This window comes from Mus caroli, unplaced genomic scaffold (assembly GCF_978045245.1).
Source record: "Mus caroli unplaced genomic scaffold, Mus_caroli_1 scaffold_18, whole genome shotgun sequence".
In the NCBI taxonomy this organism is placed as follows: domain Eukaryota; kingdom Metazoa; phylum Chordata; class Mammalia; order Rodentia; family Muridae; genus Mus; species Mus caroli.
Genome location: NW_028227273.1, coordinates 9,161,342 through 9,176,132, shown reverse-complemented (window position 1 = coordinate 9,176,132; position 14,791 = coordinate 9,161,342).

Below are 14,791 nucleotides of genomic sequence, written 5' to 3'. Positions count from 1 at the left end.
ATGTAAGGTGGTTAACTATGGCCCAGATGGAGAAGGGTGGGGGGTGGGTGGGAGAAGAAGGCAGTTTTCTGACTTGAGGGCCTAAAATGAGGTTGCTCTCCCTTCCACCTTCATTAGCATCTTTGTCCGACCGAATCACCTGTCTTAAGATTCTGGATCTATGTGCTTGAAAAAAAAAATGTCTTTGTCATTTGGGATCACCTGGAGTCGCTTAGTTTCTGAAGGATTTTTGGTTCGTTTGCATGGTAAAGGAAAACCAGTAACAAAACAAAAAAACTACCCCTTGCTGACCACGTTCCTCTGCTGGCCCCAAGCTTTCCTGGCCGGCTGTGGCCTCACAATTCCCGAGGAGAGCTGGTTGGGAGGAAGTGGTTCTGCTGCTCTGGGCCAAGGCGGCCTGTGCGCTTGAGAAGGGGCCAAAGAGGTGATTTCAGAAAACTTGCCCTCACTTGAAAAGTCCAATTTCAAAGCTAGGGGGATTAAAAAGAAACCAGTCTGAAATTTAGCGACCGCTTCCAAACTAATTTCGACTTCCGTTTCCCTTTTGTCTTTATTCCCAACAACACGGGGGGGGGGGTATGCGGGCCTGCCCTGGGCAGAGGGTCTGACTGGCCTTGAGGTGTCCTAGGTGCACAAGAGCGCATGCGCTTACAGGAGGTGGAGGGTTCCATAGGGGGTCCCTTCTTAGAATCAGGGCATCCAGCCGACCTCCCCAGCTGGCCTGGCACACAGTGTCAGAATCTCTGTGTGTGCCCACTGCCCGTAGAAACAGCTCTGTGCAGCCCACATTTCTGACAACGCCAGGAATATGGAAAGAGGCCATCTAAAGCCACCAGGCTTGGACCTCCATTCTGTCACCTGCTCTTCACATACTTGACCCAGAACTTGGGCCTTTCAACCCAAAGAAATGGCTGCCTTGGTATAAACAATGTGGATGGTTCCAGAGCAGGGAATAAACCAAAACGGAGGGAGGTGAAGGGGGTGGAAGGAAGGGGCTATCGTTGCTGCAGTGACCTCTGGAGCATACTAGACCAGTAACATCAGGAACAGGGACCTTTTTGTGTGAGAACAAAGGGGAAAACTTGAGTCACACTTCTTTCTGTCATCATGGACTGCAGAAAAAGCAAGTTTGGGTCCACCCATTGCCTCTTCCTCCACTGAAGAAAACAGCCACTGGACTCCTCCAACAGCCTTTGCCTGAGAGGGTGGGATTCTTATTGGGGTTGTTGACAGCCTGTGGTCCCTGTCAACCACTCCTATATTTCTATATAGGTCTGCCAACAATACCAGTACTGCATTTTCTAACTTTATCTACAGGTCTCCTGTGTGTGTGTGTGTGTGTGTGCAGTTCTGAAAGTTGGGTGGTCACCATTTCATCAAGTTCTGCATACAAAAGGATGTATTGTGTGTTTGATATAAATGCACACATATGTCATTGGTATGTGCCTAGTGTGGGCTTTCATTCATGCTGCATAGCTTAGGTACAGTCTGTATGCTCGGCCTGAGAGAATCTACAGAAATTTCAGCGGCTCCAATACACCTGCAGGCTGTTGTGTGCAGGAAACATGTGCCCTGTGAGGTTCAGTCTGCTTGGGGACATCTAAGTCATCCTAATCTGTCCACAAATGTGACTACCAAGTCCCTACCCCTAGGAATCTTCCTGCCCCTCTAAGAAATTGTGTGTGTGTGTGTGTGTGTGCGTACGCGCGCGCGCGCGCGCACTCACAACAGTTGCTCCTTGGCTAAAATGGGTTGGCTGGACTTTTTGACTTTCTCCCCTCACCCAGTCCCTTGATATTGGTGTTGTCACAGGGGATTTTTCAAACAGAGAACAGAAGGAAAGGGGACCCTTTTCTGGCCAGATCTCTCTTTTACCTAGTGCCTGTCCATTTTCTTTCTAGCCCCATCTATGGCCAAAGCAGTCAAGTCACATGGGATGGCTGGGCAGAGGTGCCTGGAGAAAGAGCTGTGCTGAAACTCTGTCCAGTCTCCTGGAAACAAACCCAATTGCCCCTGCAGCTGAGAGTGTGGACCTCCGAGGGCCTCTTAGTCACAGGGCCACACTGCAACTCCTCATCATCAGAGGATTGAGACCACTTCTCTGTGGACTGGGGGCTTCTTGCCTCCCCTTCTAATGCATTTGGTTGGGAGCTTTCCCAGTGCCAGGACTTTATATACCTAAGGGTACACACCATTTGAGGAGTAACATCCAATTCTCTTCTTCTCTGCATCCCTCAGAGGCAAACAATGGTTGTCTAGAATTTGCATCAGAAACCCAAGGAGAAGAGTGGATTGTGAAGCTGTGAAAGTCTGTGTCCAAGACCCGCTCCTAGCCCCTCCCCCAGGGAGGAAAGACAGACCAACTTGCTCCTCTGACTTCTTCACCTCTTAACCCACCTCCCTTCCCAGCCCCACCCCAGAGCTCCCCGTTCAGCCCTTCTTCCTGCCCTCTGAATCCTGCCAAAATTTGCTGCCCAGTGCCCAGAAGTTGATTATCCCTGGTGAGATACACAACTGATTTCAGAGAAATGGCACAGAAGCTGTCACGGTGCCAGGCAGGGATGCTGGTCTACAGTGGGACTGGAGGCATGCATGTGAGCCTGGTTAGGGAAGTCTGGAACTGAGCTTAGTGGGACCAGTAGCCCCAATGTTGGCTCCAGAGCTGGTTCCAACACAGGGCTGGGAAGACCAGCATAGGCCTAGACAGGTCAAGTGGGAGAGACTGTGGAGGCAGGGGAGTAACTCCAGCCTCTGCCAGCCCACTGCTAGTTTGTCACGGACACCTATGTACTTCTTCAAAAGTGGAATGGAACTGCCTGGCACATTTTGAACCCAGTGCCTTGCAGGGGTCACTAACCCTGTAGCCTAGTATCAGGTCTGTGGGGCAATGGCCATGCTCTAGTTCCCCCAGGGCAAGGGGTGTCTCAGACTCTTGTACTCCTTGTCTTCCTTTGCGTGTGCTACCCTGACCTTTCTGTACTGCCCAGACCATTGTGTGGCTGTCACCTGGAGTACTGGCTGCCACCTCTGAGGCTTTTCAAAGTCCTCCCTGGACACTGGGGCTGAGTCTCCTTACCTACCAGAGCCATTGAGCTACAGGGCAGGGCCTCACGCATGTGCCCCTTGCCTCCCACTGCCGCCTCCCACTGGCGGGTCTCTTTCCGGGCCCCAGCTGAGCTGAACTGAGCCTTCCTGGTCCCAGCCAGCCGGCTGGGATGGCTGTCTGGCCTGAGGGGTGGGGGGTGTGAGAGAGTCTGGGAGGAGGTAGCAGTACTAGCCCTGTTCCAATTTCTCCGGTCAGCTGAGCACAACTTTCCATTCGAGTGTATTCATGCAGCGGCTGATTGAGCTCTGCAGTGTCAGGCAGGACTCGGCAGGAGGGGGGAGGCAGAGCCAGGCTGACAGAAGCTAGACCACATACCACACACACAGACACACAGACACACACACACTTATACAAATATACCCTAGCCACATGTTGTATGCATATCTTGCTACCAGCCATTTCTGTATAAATACAGCACACACACGCGCGCACACACACACACACACACACACACACACACACACCTGCTACCAGAACAATTTCTCAACACCCACAGATCTTTCCTACCCAACACACGGCCGGTCTTTCTCTTCTACCCCTTATAGAGTTTACACCAGTTCTCAAACACAAATGCAAGCATCTTTCCTCCCCGCGGGCACTCTCTCCAGGATGCACACACAAACCTGCCCAATCTTAAGATCTTCCTCCCACAGAGCTACCCAGACTCAGACCACAATAGAATTGCACTTGTGTTAAACACCAATAGCACCCACACACTGCTAGCTCACAATCTGCTCTATGTGAAGGGCAGTGACTCACCAAAAGTTTATACATGAGAGAGGCTACAGAAGGATGGTCCACTCATTTAAAGAACACAGCCATGGCATAGTCATGAAAACGGAGGTTATTGAAGGAAACTTCAGCACCCAATGACATAGGAGCCAACCCCAAAATGGTAACTCCACCCTGTAGTCACTTGCCCTCCTGTCTGGGCCCCCCAGAGACCACTTCTTTTAGACTTATCCACTACCAGAGGGCCTCCCTACAAATCACAGCAGACAGCTAGAGATTTAGAGAAGACAGGATGCACACTATAAACACCCTCAGCTGAACAGGACTCCTATGGCGAGGAGAGCAGAATGCCCTGTTCTGAAACTCCCCTCCACCCAGGGGCCTAGGCTGTTCTGCAAAGGAAGAAAACACAGCAGAATGGAGGGACATCGCAGAGAGAGATGACAGTGAGAATATTGACTGAAGAGAGAAGAGAGGTGAACTGAAACAAACAAACAAACAGAGGAGCCAGGCATATGGCTATAACCCAGGCAGAGGCAGGAGGGTTAACACAAGTCCAAGGCTAGCCTGGTTATAGTGACACTGTCAAAAAAACAAACAAACAAACAAAAAAAAAACAAAAACAAAAACAAAACAAACAAACAAACAAAAACAAAACCACACAACAACAACAAAAAAGTAAAGAGAAAGAAAGAAAGAAGAGTTAGGAAGGGCAGGAAAGGACCAGATTGCTTAAACTCTGGAGAAACCAGCTGGACCAAGCTGGCTGGGTGGAGGAAATGTGCCGCTGTGGTACTGCACAGCTTAGCAGACCCCGGAGTGTCTGAGGGAGCACCCGCGGCAGGGCTAGCTTGACTTGGGAACTGAACGGAGTATTTCCTGCCCTTGGCGGCAGCCTCACCACGGAGCGCCCCATATCCCCTCGCTCCTGCAAGCGGTGAGCAGACAGATGAGCAGACAGAAGCTTCCTACAGTGGGCAGTTGCAGGCCTCGCTCTTCACACAGAAGCGCATTTGACCTAACCACATTTCGCAAATAAGCCTGTACCGCCTTCGCGTTGCATTATATAAGCATGGTCTGTAAGGAAAAGGGGGTGGAGCTTAAACCCAAAGGAAGCTAATTCAGACCCTCGGGATTTTACCCAAAGTGTCAAAAACCCGGCATGACAGACGGGGCCTGTACACATGTGTTTACATCTCCTCTGGCTGTGTTCACCCCGCGACACCCAGAAGACCCCCTGACTGGTCAGAGAGGAGAGGATAGGTAGAAGGATTTATCTGAGCAGGAGAGGATAAGGCTCGCACTGGCTGAGAAACCAGCACATTGTACATAGAGCACAGGTGACTAAAGATAAAGGTGGGGCTTGGGGCGGGGATGAGTGCCCTGAGGCTTTTAAATCCCTGGATGTGAAGGGACTGTTGGTGGGGTGGGGTGGGGTGGGGTGGGGTGGGGTTGGGGTGAGGAGGTGACCAGGCATCTACAAATAAGGCAGGAGGTAAGGTCTGGATGTAAGGACTGGTGTGTGCAAGGCAATCAGTCCCCTAAGCTTCCCCCACCCCCTGCCCCCAGTCTTTGGCTCAAACTGCCTTTCTTCTTTCAGACGGCTGGGGGGCGCTGTGGTCCAGCCTAGCCTCTCTAAGCCTGACTCCTGGGAATGTGGTCATAGCAGAGCATGGCCTATCTTCTTGCTCCTTGAAGCCTGGGCTGCCTCAGGCGACAGTCCAGCCTGTGCCTGAGGGTGGCCTGGAGCCCTTCCAGACCTGAGCAGGCTTTAGTCGGTTTGATTCTGAGATGAGTATTTACCATCATAATTAATTTGTGACTATTATTCAACTGACATTCTTAGCGAGGTCTTTTAATGAGTGAGCGTGGTAATTATGAGCAGGGTTGCACGCTTAGCCTCTGCAGACACAGAGTGCCATGGCCCCTGCCTGCCCTCACCTCCTCTGCACCCTGGCCAGGTCCAGCTGAGACAGATCAAGGGGATGGAAAGCCGTGACTCCAGGCTGCAGCCACAACTACCTACCTCTTTCTGGATGTTTCTGAACCTAAGAGACTGTGATTAGAAGTGAAGACCTGGTAAAACTAAGAAAGGACAACGACTTGACCACTGTCACACAGCTGCCCTTACACACTCCATGTCCCAACCCCAGTCTTTCTTCCTAGGGTTACCAGTAGCCCAGTAAACAGATTTCTAAGATCCTTTGCTGGCACTTAAGACAAGTAAGTTTGAAAGCAAGAGCGAATAGGTCAGGGAGTGTCTTGCCCCAAGCACTTTACTCATGTTGAGGGGGGAATGTAGCCCTGCAAGAGACTGGCTACTATACACCTTCTTAGGACTTGATGTTTCAAGAGCACCCAGCAAGGGACTAAAAGCAGCCGTTCCTGCTAAGGCCCTAGCTCACTGGAGCTGGCTCCACTCGTGGAGAGGACAGACCTTGGCTTGATGTGTTGGAGTACCCCAGTGGGCTGAACTCAATAGTGTATAAAGTGGATATATGTGTGATCCTGATTCGTGTTGCATGAGTCAGGTAAATATGCATTTTACTCGGGGGACACACCCACATACAGGTGTGCCTAGGATTTCATTCAACAGCACGTAGGCTGGGCATCCGGCTCAGTCTACAAATATCACCTACGTTCTGTAAGAACAGAGAGAGGAGGGCCAAGTGAGATTCAGGCTGACCTTCAAGGTAGAAGGGACAGTTGAGAAAACAGGTGCACACAGGATGCACGGGGATGGAGAGGGGAAAGGACAACATTGATCCAGACGAACGGACTGGATTCAGTGGAGGGATTCCAGGCAGGCAGTGTGAGGCCTCGGGTGTGGATGGAGCCGTGGCTCCAGGAGGAGCAGCGTGGCAGGACTGGTTCCTGGTGACTGTAGGGAGTTGCCCAGGGGGTGTGGAGAAGCTGACAGTTGAGTCAGTGGGAAGGTCACATGAGGTTAGGTACAAGGTTCCAGCAAGCTATATAGTCTTGACCCCATATCCACTGAGCAGCCAAAACAGCCTTAGTGAAAGCTCAAAGGACCATCCTCAGAGGTTATCATTGATTTGTGGGCTTATGGCTTATAATGCAATGGTCCTGGATCTCCACTCCCTGTGACTTCAAGAAATATGGAGAGTGTCAGCTCCCCCTGCCCCCATACGTCGGCCTGAGGGGAGTGTTGACAAGCCACCTCCTACCCAGAGTGAGACTCCTCACTGGGTCTATTTCCATGACCACTCATTCTGCCTTAATTCTACTGTGCAGGGACACCCTGGAGGAGGTGCTTGGATGGGCACTCCGGAGGGGCGTCCTCAGTCACTGAGGTGGCTGACTAGGCTAGTGCAGTAAGTAATTAAGAGTATGGCTCCTGCCAAGGGCTGGAGGGTCAGAGGTGGGTCGGAGGTGGGGCAGGAAACTCAGGACTTACCAGACTCCCAGCAACCTAGGAAAATCTGGGTCTGAGCTCGGCCCAGCTTCTGTGCACCCATCTTTCTGCAAACTGTTTCTCAGCCTGGCTGACTGCCTCCAGGGATAGAGAAAGCCCAGGGCCCAGTCTTTCCGGTTTGTAGCCACAAGAATTTCAGAAAGACTTTCGAGAAGGCAGCAACCCTTCGCTGGAAGTGTGGCTTTAGAGAACATGTTATGAAGTAAGGGTGGTTTTGAATCCCAGAGTGGACAGAAGTTGAACCCAAGTTTCTGGGCTTTTTACCCTGAGGTTTCCACTGCACTCTGGGGTCTCCTGGCCCGACACTCAGTTGGCACCTTCCGAAACTAACTCCTTGTAATTCTCCAGCGTCCATGTCCTGAGAGAGAGGGGCAGAGGCAGAGAGAGAGAGAGAGAGAGAGAGAGAGAGAGAGAGAGAGAGAGATCAAAGGAACAATTATTTAGACTGCTCAGCTTCCAGTGTCATTCTCAGGAATGGAAAGAAGCAACTGGGAAAGGGTGAAGGCAGGCCTGGATGCTGCCAGAGCAATACCTGACACCAAAAAAGGACCAGAGGAGACAGGAGACTGGATGGGTTTCCTGGAGATGGGAAGGCAGGGAGAGCCCAGAGGGGTGCAGGTCAGGAGAGATAGACTCTGTCTATCTCTCCATATAGTATTTGAATTTTTATTATCTGGAGACCCCCAAAAAACTAGTTTTCCCTATATCTCAAGGAACATCCAAAACGTTCCCGTTCTCCGGGGCTGGATGGATGCCTGAACATTAGCGGGTTTTTGCTGCCACCTCGCGGCCGTGGCGAGCGATGTCTGAGCTGGTTGCCGAGGTGAGGGGGGATGCAAGTTACTCCTCACCCAGATTCTTGTAAACTGTTTTATTTTCCATATATATCTATACACACACACACATATATATATATACTATGGTTAAAACAACTCTGCGAAACACTAAGCTTTGCTTTAATAAGACTTTCTGCCCTGGCGTGTGCAACTTGGGTCCCCCTTTCTAGCGCTTACCTCTGCCTGTAAGCGGCACTCTGATGCTTCTTTCTCCCACACTGCTGCTCTCTTCCTCAGTGATTGTCTGGAGGGAAGCCATCACTGCTTGCTGAATGCTGGACTCTATGGTACACGCAACGGGTCAGCTGATGGCATCCCAGATCTTTGCCCAAAAGCAACAACAGAATTATCATTTAAAGTACTGAAGCCTGGAACTGACCCTGTGCTACAGCTCTCCATACCCAAATATCGCCGGGAGAGAGCCAGAGTCCCAGGAGTACTAACACGCCTGTGAGCACAGGTAAGACCACCACTTCTGCTCAAATTCCTGGCTCAAGAGGGACCAGTCTAGAGCCATCAGGACACAGGAAGCAAGGAACAGCTGGGGACAGGATTCTCCCAGTTCCTGTCTGCACCCTGTGCCACAGCCCTCCATACACAAATTCCTCCCAGAAAGAGTTGGTCTCCTGGGAGCACTGACACAAAGGCTTGCAGGAAGGACAAGCCACAGTCAGAGACAGCAAGACCAGCTAACATCAGAGATAACCAGATAGCAAGAGGCAAGGACAAGATCATAAGCAACAGAAACCAAGGCTACTTGGCATCATCAGAACCCAGTTCTCCCACCACAGTGAGCTGGATACCCCCAACACACCAGAAAAGCAAGAATCTGATTTAAAATCACATCTCATCATGATAATAGAGAACATTAAGAAGGGCATAAATAACTCAATTAAAGAAATACAGAACACAGGTAAACAGGTAGAAGCCCTTAAAGAGGAAACACAAAAATCCCTGAAAGAATTACTGGAAAACACAACCAAACAGTTGAAGGAATTGAACAAAGCCATCCGGGATCTAAAAATGGAAGGAGAAACAATAAATAAATCACAAAGGGAGATAGAAAACCTAGGAAAGAAATCAAGAACCATAGATGCAAGCCAACAGAATACAAGGGATGGAAGAGAGAATCTCAGGTGCAGAAGATTTCATGGAAAACATGGGCACAACAATCAAAGATAATGCAAAATGCAAAAAGATCCTAACTCAAAACATCCAGGAAATCCAGGACACAATGAGAAGACCAAACCTAAGGATAATACATATAGATGAGAATGAAGATTATCAACTTAAAGGGCCAGTAAATATCTTCAACAAAATTATAGAAGAAAACTTCCCTAACCTAAAGAAAGAGATGCCCATGAACATACAAGAAGCCTACAAAACTCCAAAATAGACTGGACCAGAAACGAAATTCCTCCCGACACATAATAATCAGAACAACAAGTGCACTAAACAAATAATATTAAAAGCAGTAAGGGAGAAAGGTCAAGCAACATATAAAGGCAGACCTATCAGAATTGCACCAGACTTCTCATCAGAGACTTTGATAGCTAGAAGATCCTAGGCAGATGTCATACAGACCCTAAGAGAACACAGATGCCAGCCCAGGCTACTATACCCAGCAAAACTCTCAATCACCATAGATGGAGAAACCAAAGTATTCCATGACAAAACCAAATTTACACAATATCTTTCCACAAATCCAACCCTACAAAGGATAATAGATGGAAAATACCAACACAAGGAGGGAAACTACAACATAGATGAAGCAAGAAAGTAACTTTCCAACAAACCCAAAAGAAGATAGCCACACAAACATAAAAAAAATGTCAGGAAGCACCATTCACTATTCCTTAATATATCTTAATGTCAATGGATTCAATTCCCCAACAAGAAGACATAAACTAACAGACTGGCTATGTAAACAGGATCCAGAATTTTGCTGAAAAGATCTTTACCAATCCTTCATCTGATAGAAGGCTAATATCCAATACATACAAAGAACTCAAAAAGTTAGACTCCAGAAAAACAAATAAGCCTATTAAAAAATGGGGAGCAGAGCTAAACAGAGAATTCTCATCTGAGGAAACTTGAATGGCCGAGGAGCACCTAAAGAAATGTTCAACATCCTTAGTCATCAGGGAAATGCAAATCAAAACGTCCCTGAGATTCCACCTCACACCAGTCAGTATGGCTAAGATCAAAAACTCAGGTGCCAGCAGATGCTGGCAAGGATGTGGAGAAAGAGGAACGCTCCTCCATTGTTGGTGGGATTGTAAGCTGGTACAACCACTCTGGAAATCAGTCTGGCAGTTCCTCAGAAAATTGGACATAGTACTACCTGAGGACCCAGCAATCCCACTTCTGGGCATATACCCAGAAGATGCTCCAACGTATAACAAGAACACATGCTCCATTATGTTCATAGCAGCCTTACTTATAATAGTCAGAAGCTGGAAACAACCCCAGATGTCCCGCAACAGAGGAATAGGTACAGAAAATGTAGTCATTTACACAATGGAGTACTACTCAGCTATTAAAAACAGCAACTTCATGATATTCATAGGCAAATGGATGGAACTTGAAGCCGGGCGTGGTGGCACACGCCTTTGATCCCAGCACTTGGGAGGCAGAGGCAGGCAGATTTCTGAGTTCGAGGCCAGCCTGGTCTACAGAGTGAGTTCCAGGACAGCCAGGACTACACAGAGAAACCCTGTCTCAAAACAAACAAACAAACAAGCAAAAACATAAAAAATGGATGAAACTTGAAAATATCATCCTGAGTGAGGTAACCCAGTCACAAAAGAACACTGATAAATGGATATTAGCCTAAAAGTTTGGAATACCCAAGATTCAATTCACAGACCATATGAAGACCAAGAAGAAGGAAGACCAAAGTGTGGATACTTCAGTGCTTCTTAGAAGGGGGAACAAAATACGCAAAGGAGGAAATATGGAGACAAAGTGTGGAGCAGAGACTGTAGGAAAGGCCATCCAGAGACTGCCCCACCTGGGGATCCATCCCATACACAGACACCAAACCCGGAAGCTATTGTAGCTGCCTGGAAGTGCTTGCAGACAGGAGCCTGATATGGCTGTCTCCTCAGGTGCTCTGCCAGAGCCTGACAAATACAGAGGGGGATGCTCACAGCCAAGCGTTGGACTGAGCTCGGGGTCCCCGATGGAGAAGTTGGAGAAGGAACTAAAGGGGCAGAGGGGATTTGCAACCCCATGGGGGGAGCAACAATGTCAACTGGCCAGACCCCTTGAAGCTCCCAGGAACTGGACCACCAACCAAAGAGTACACATGGAGGGATACTCTCGCAGCATATGTGACAGAGGATGGCCTTGTTGGACATCAGTGGGAGGAGCATCTCTTGGGTCTGAGGGTGTTCAATGCCCCAGTGTAAGGGAATGCCAGGGTGGGAAGGCAGGAGTGGGTGGGTGGATAGCAGAGCACCCTTATAGAGGCAGGGGGAGGAGGGATGGAATAGGGGCTTTCTGAAGGGGAAACCTGGAAAGGGGAAAACATTTGAAATGTAAATCAAGAAAATATCCAATAAAAAGAAAAAGAAAAGAAAAAAAGAAAGTACTGATCCAAACTATGAAGAAAGAGGGATCCCCAAAGAAGGCGTTCCAAGTAGATCCTGACTGGGAGTTTTCAAGGCTAGAGAGAAGACACAGACAACACAGAGTCTGGGAACAGATTGGTCAGAAGTAAAGAACATTGTGTATTGTGTGAGAACCTTGTTTCTTAAACGTGCTGCATGGTCTGATGGTGAAGCCATTGCTCCACTCTGATTACGCAGCCAGCTTTTGGCTAATGAACTGAGTGGGTTCATTAAGTGTTAGAGATAAAAGGACCTTAGGAAGCCCTCCGGTCTCCATCTAACAGGTGAGGAAACTGCCCCTGCCAATGGTGAAGTCGCTGTCCTTAAGTACACAGCTGGCTTGGTGGCCCTTAACTACAGAGTACATAACAACGCATGTGTAAGGACTCCTAAGTGGTTTGCGGTAGGAGGGTGGTGGAGGGCAGGGCTCTTCTTCTCTTTTCCCTTCTTTCTTCCTCTTCCTCCTCCTCCTCCGCCTCTTCTTTTCCCTCCTCCCCTTCTGCTTGTTGTTCTTGTTCTCTGTGCTGCCTTGCTGGGTCTTCTCTTATGCCACACACATTCAGATCCCCAGTCTCTACCCTCCACATCTAAAATTCAAAAGGCTTTGGCTTTTATTGTGTGTTGGGTATGGCTGCTGCCAAAATGACTTGGCAGCCAAGCTGACCTAAACTGTATGAAGCTATTTAGAGTCTACTTAACCACTTGGCATGGGCATTAGATGTTTCCCTGCAGAAAGATCAATGCACTGATGACAGGGACTACTCCAGACCCACCAATGTGATCTACAATGTATGAGCTACTTCCTCTTCTCTTCCCTCACGTTCCTCTTGAGATCAAACCCAGAGTCTCACACATGCTAAGCACTGTAAAATAGAGCTTTATCTCCACCCCGGTGGGACCTTTCTAAAACCTCCACACTTTCAGATTTCCAGAGCTTTGAGGTAAGGGACTGTGCTCTGTTGAACTGAGCTTATGTTGTCCATCGATGGAGAGGTTGGCGGTGGGACTGGAAATGGGAGGAACTGGGGTTTAAATGATGATGCTAAACCATGAAGGGTGAAGTCTACAGGGAAGAGAAGTCAGGTTGGCTGTGGGACAGGGTGTCAGAGCCTGTGGAAAGCTGGTTGCACTGTAGAAGATCCGAAGAGTTAGGAGTTTGATTTCTATACAAGCTAGGGAAGGTAGATAAGTCCTGGCTTCCAACATCAATTCAACCTTCCGGGATCTCTTCTGCTTCCATGGGCTGTGGAGGAGTTGTCCAAGCCGACGCCTGTCTCTAAAAGGCCCTTTCTCCTCACTAACTCACCCCAGCTCAGAGTCACTTTCTCTTGTTTGTTTTTGTCTTATTTTGAGACCAGGTCTCATTGTGTCTGGCTGGCCTAGAACTCTAGAAAAGCCCAGGCTAGTCCCAAACTCATAGAGATCTGCCTGCTTCTGCCTCCCAAGTACTGGGATTAAAGGTGTGTGGCACCATAAGTGGGGTCCAGAATCACTGTCTACTAAGTATTTTATGGCGAGTTAGGGTGTCTAAGTTACTATTGTCACCACTAGTGGAGTGCCATTTCAGGTGGAGTGCCATCTCCCAATTTGCCTCCCCAGAAATAAGGGCTCCTTCCCTCAACTCTTGTGGTCAGCTGTGCCTCTCTGTGCCTTCACAACTCCTCTCTGATCAGCCCAGACAGATTGACAGGCACTCTGGATGTGTCTTGGTAAGTGAGTCTCCAAATGGTCCTCCGATCCTGTGAACACAGGTTTCGCCCTTCCTGCCTTTCTCTTACTAGGATGTCCAGTCTCTCGAGACAAAGAAGATGCGTGGAGGATCCATGCCAGGGTGGATGAAAAGTCCGGAATCAAAGGCGAAGAAGGAGTCTGTTCTGTTTCATTATTTGGCCACAGACTTTAGGTCTGAAGGTAACACTGCTAACAGCTAAGGCCTTGGGGAGCCACCCTAGGTGAGCTTTGCCCGCTCTCTTCCCAACAAAAGAAATAGAAACTTTCCTTTACACTCAGGCAAACTCCCCAATGCTTCTCCCTCATAGCAGGGGGATTAGCAGGATGGGGGTGGGGGAAACACACTCCTGTTTTTCCTCTTGCTTTTGTGTTGGAGTTGTAGCAAGGCACCCAGTAGCAACATTAACCATTTTAGCAGCGTTAGGTGTTCAGTCAGTGAGAGTGAGGTCGTGTATCTGTCAACACTATCTAGTTAGTCTCAACATCCCAAACAACTTCAGTGGTCACTTTCTGTGGGCCCCCCTTCTCCTGCCCAGATCCTGACAACCATCCATCTATGTCTGCCATCACGGTGAACATCTTGTTTAATTAGATCATGCTATATTCTGCCTTTTGGATCTGGCTCTTTTTTTTTTTTTAAATAAGGCCCATTCATTCCTGGCACATATAATTCCATTTTACAGCTAAATACTATCCCATTACATAAATGTATCTAGTCTAGCTCACAACACTACAATGAAAAATACCTGAACAGGTTACTTATCAAGTCAAATAACCTCCATGGTTCTGGAGGTTCCGACCCCTCCAGAGTCTCATTATTCTTGGTGAGTTCCGTTGCTTTGGTAGGATGAGAATCATGGTAAGAATTTCTGTGAGAATAAGTATGTGCATAACAAGCTAAGATGCGGAGAAGGAGATGGAGGGGCAAATATGTAGGGTCCCATAATCCTCTTCAAGGATGTGCCTCTAACCCTAAAAACCTCTCCCTAGGCCTAGCTCCTAAAGAGACACAGCATTTCCCAATATCACCTCCCTGCAGCCAACCTTTTAATACTCAGACTCATGGGAATGTATTTTAAGATCACACTAAGGGTTAAACCACACTTGTTTAAGATTTATTTACATTTGTTTTATGTGTAAGGCTCTTTTCCTTCAAGGATGTCTGTGTACGGAGTACATGCAGTGCCCTCTGAGGCCAGAGGAGGTACTGGGTCCTCTGGAACTGGAGTTACCGACTGTTTTAAGTTGTCCTGTAAGCTCTGGAAACCAATCCCTGAACCTCTGCCAGAGCAGAAAGTATTCTCCATGGCTGAGCCATCTCTCCCCCTCATTAACT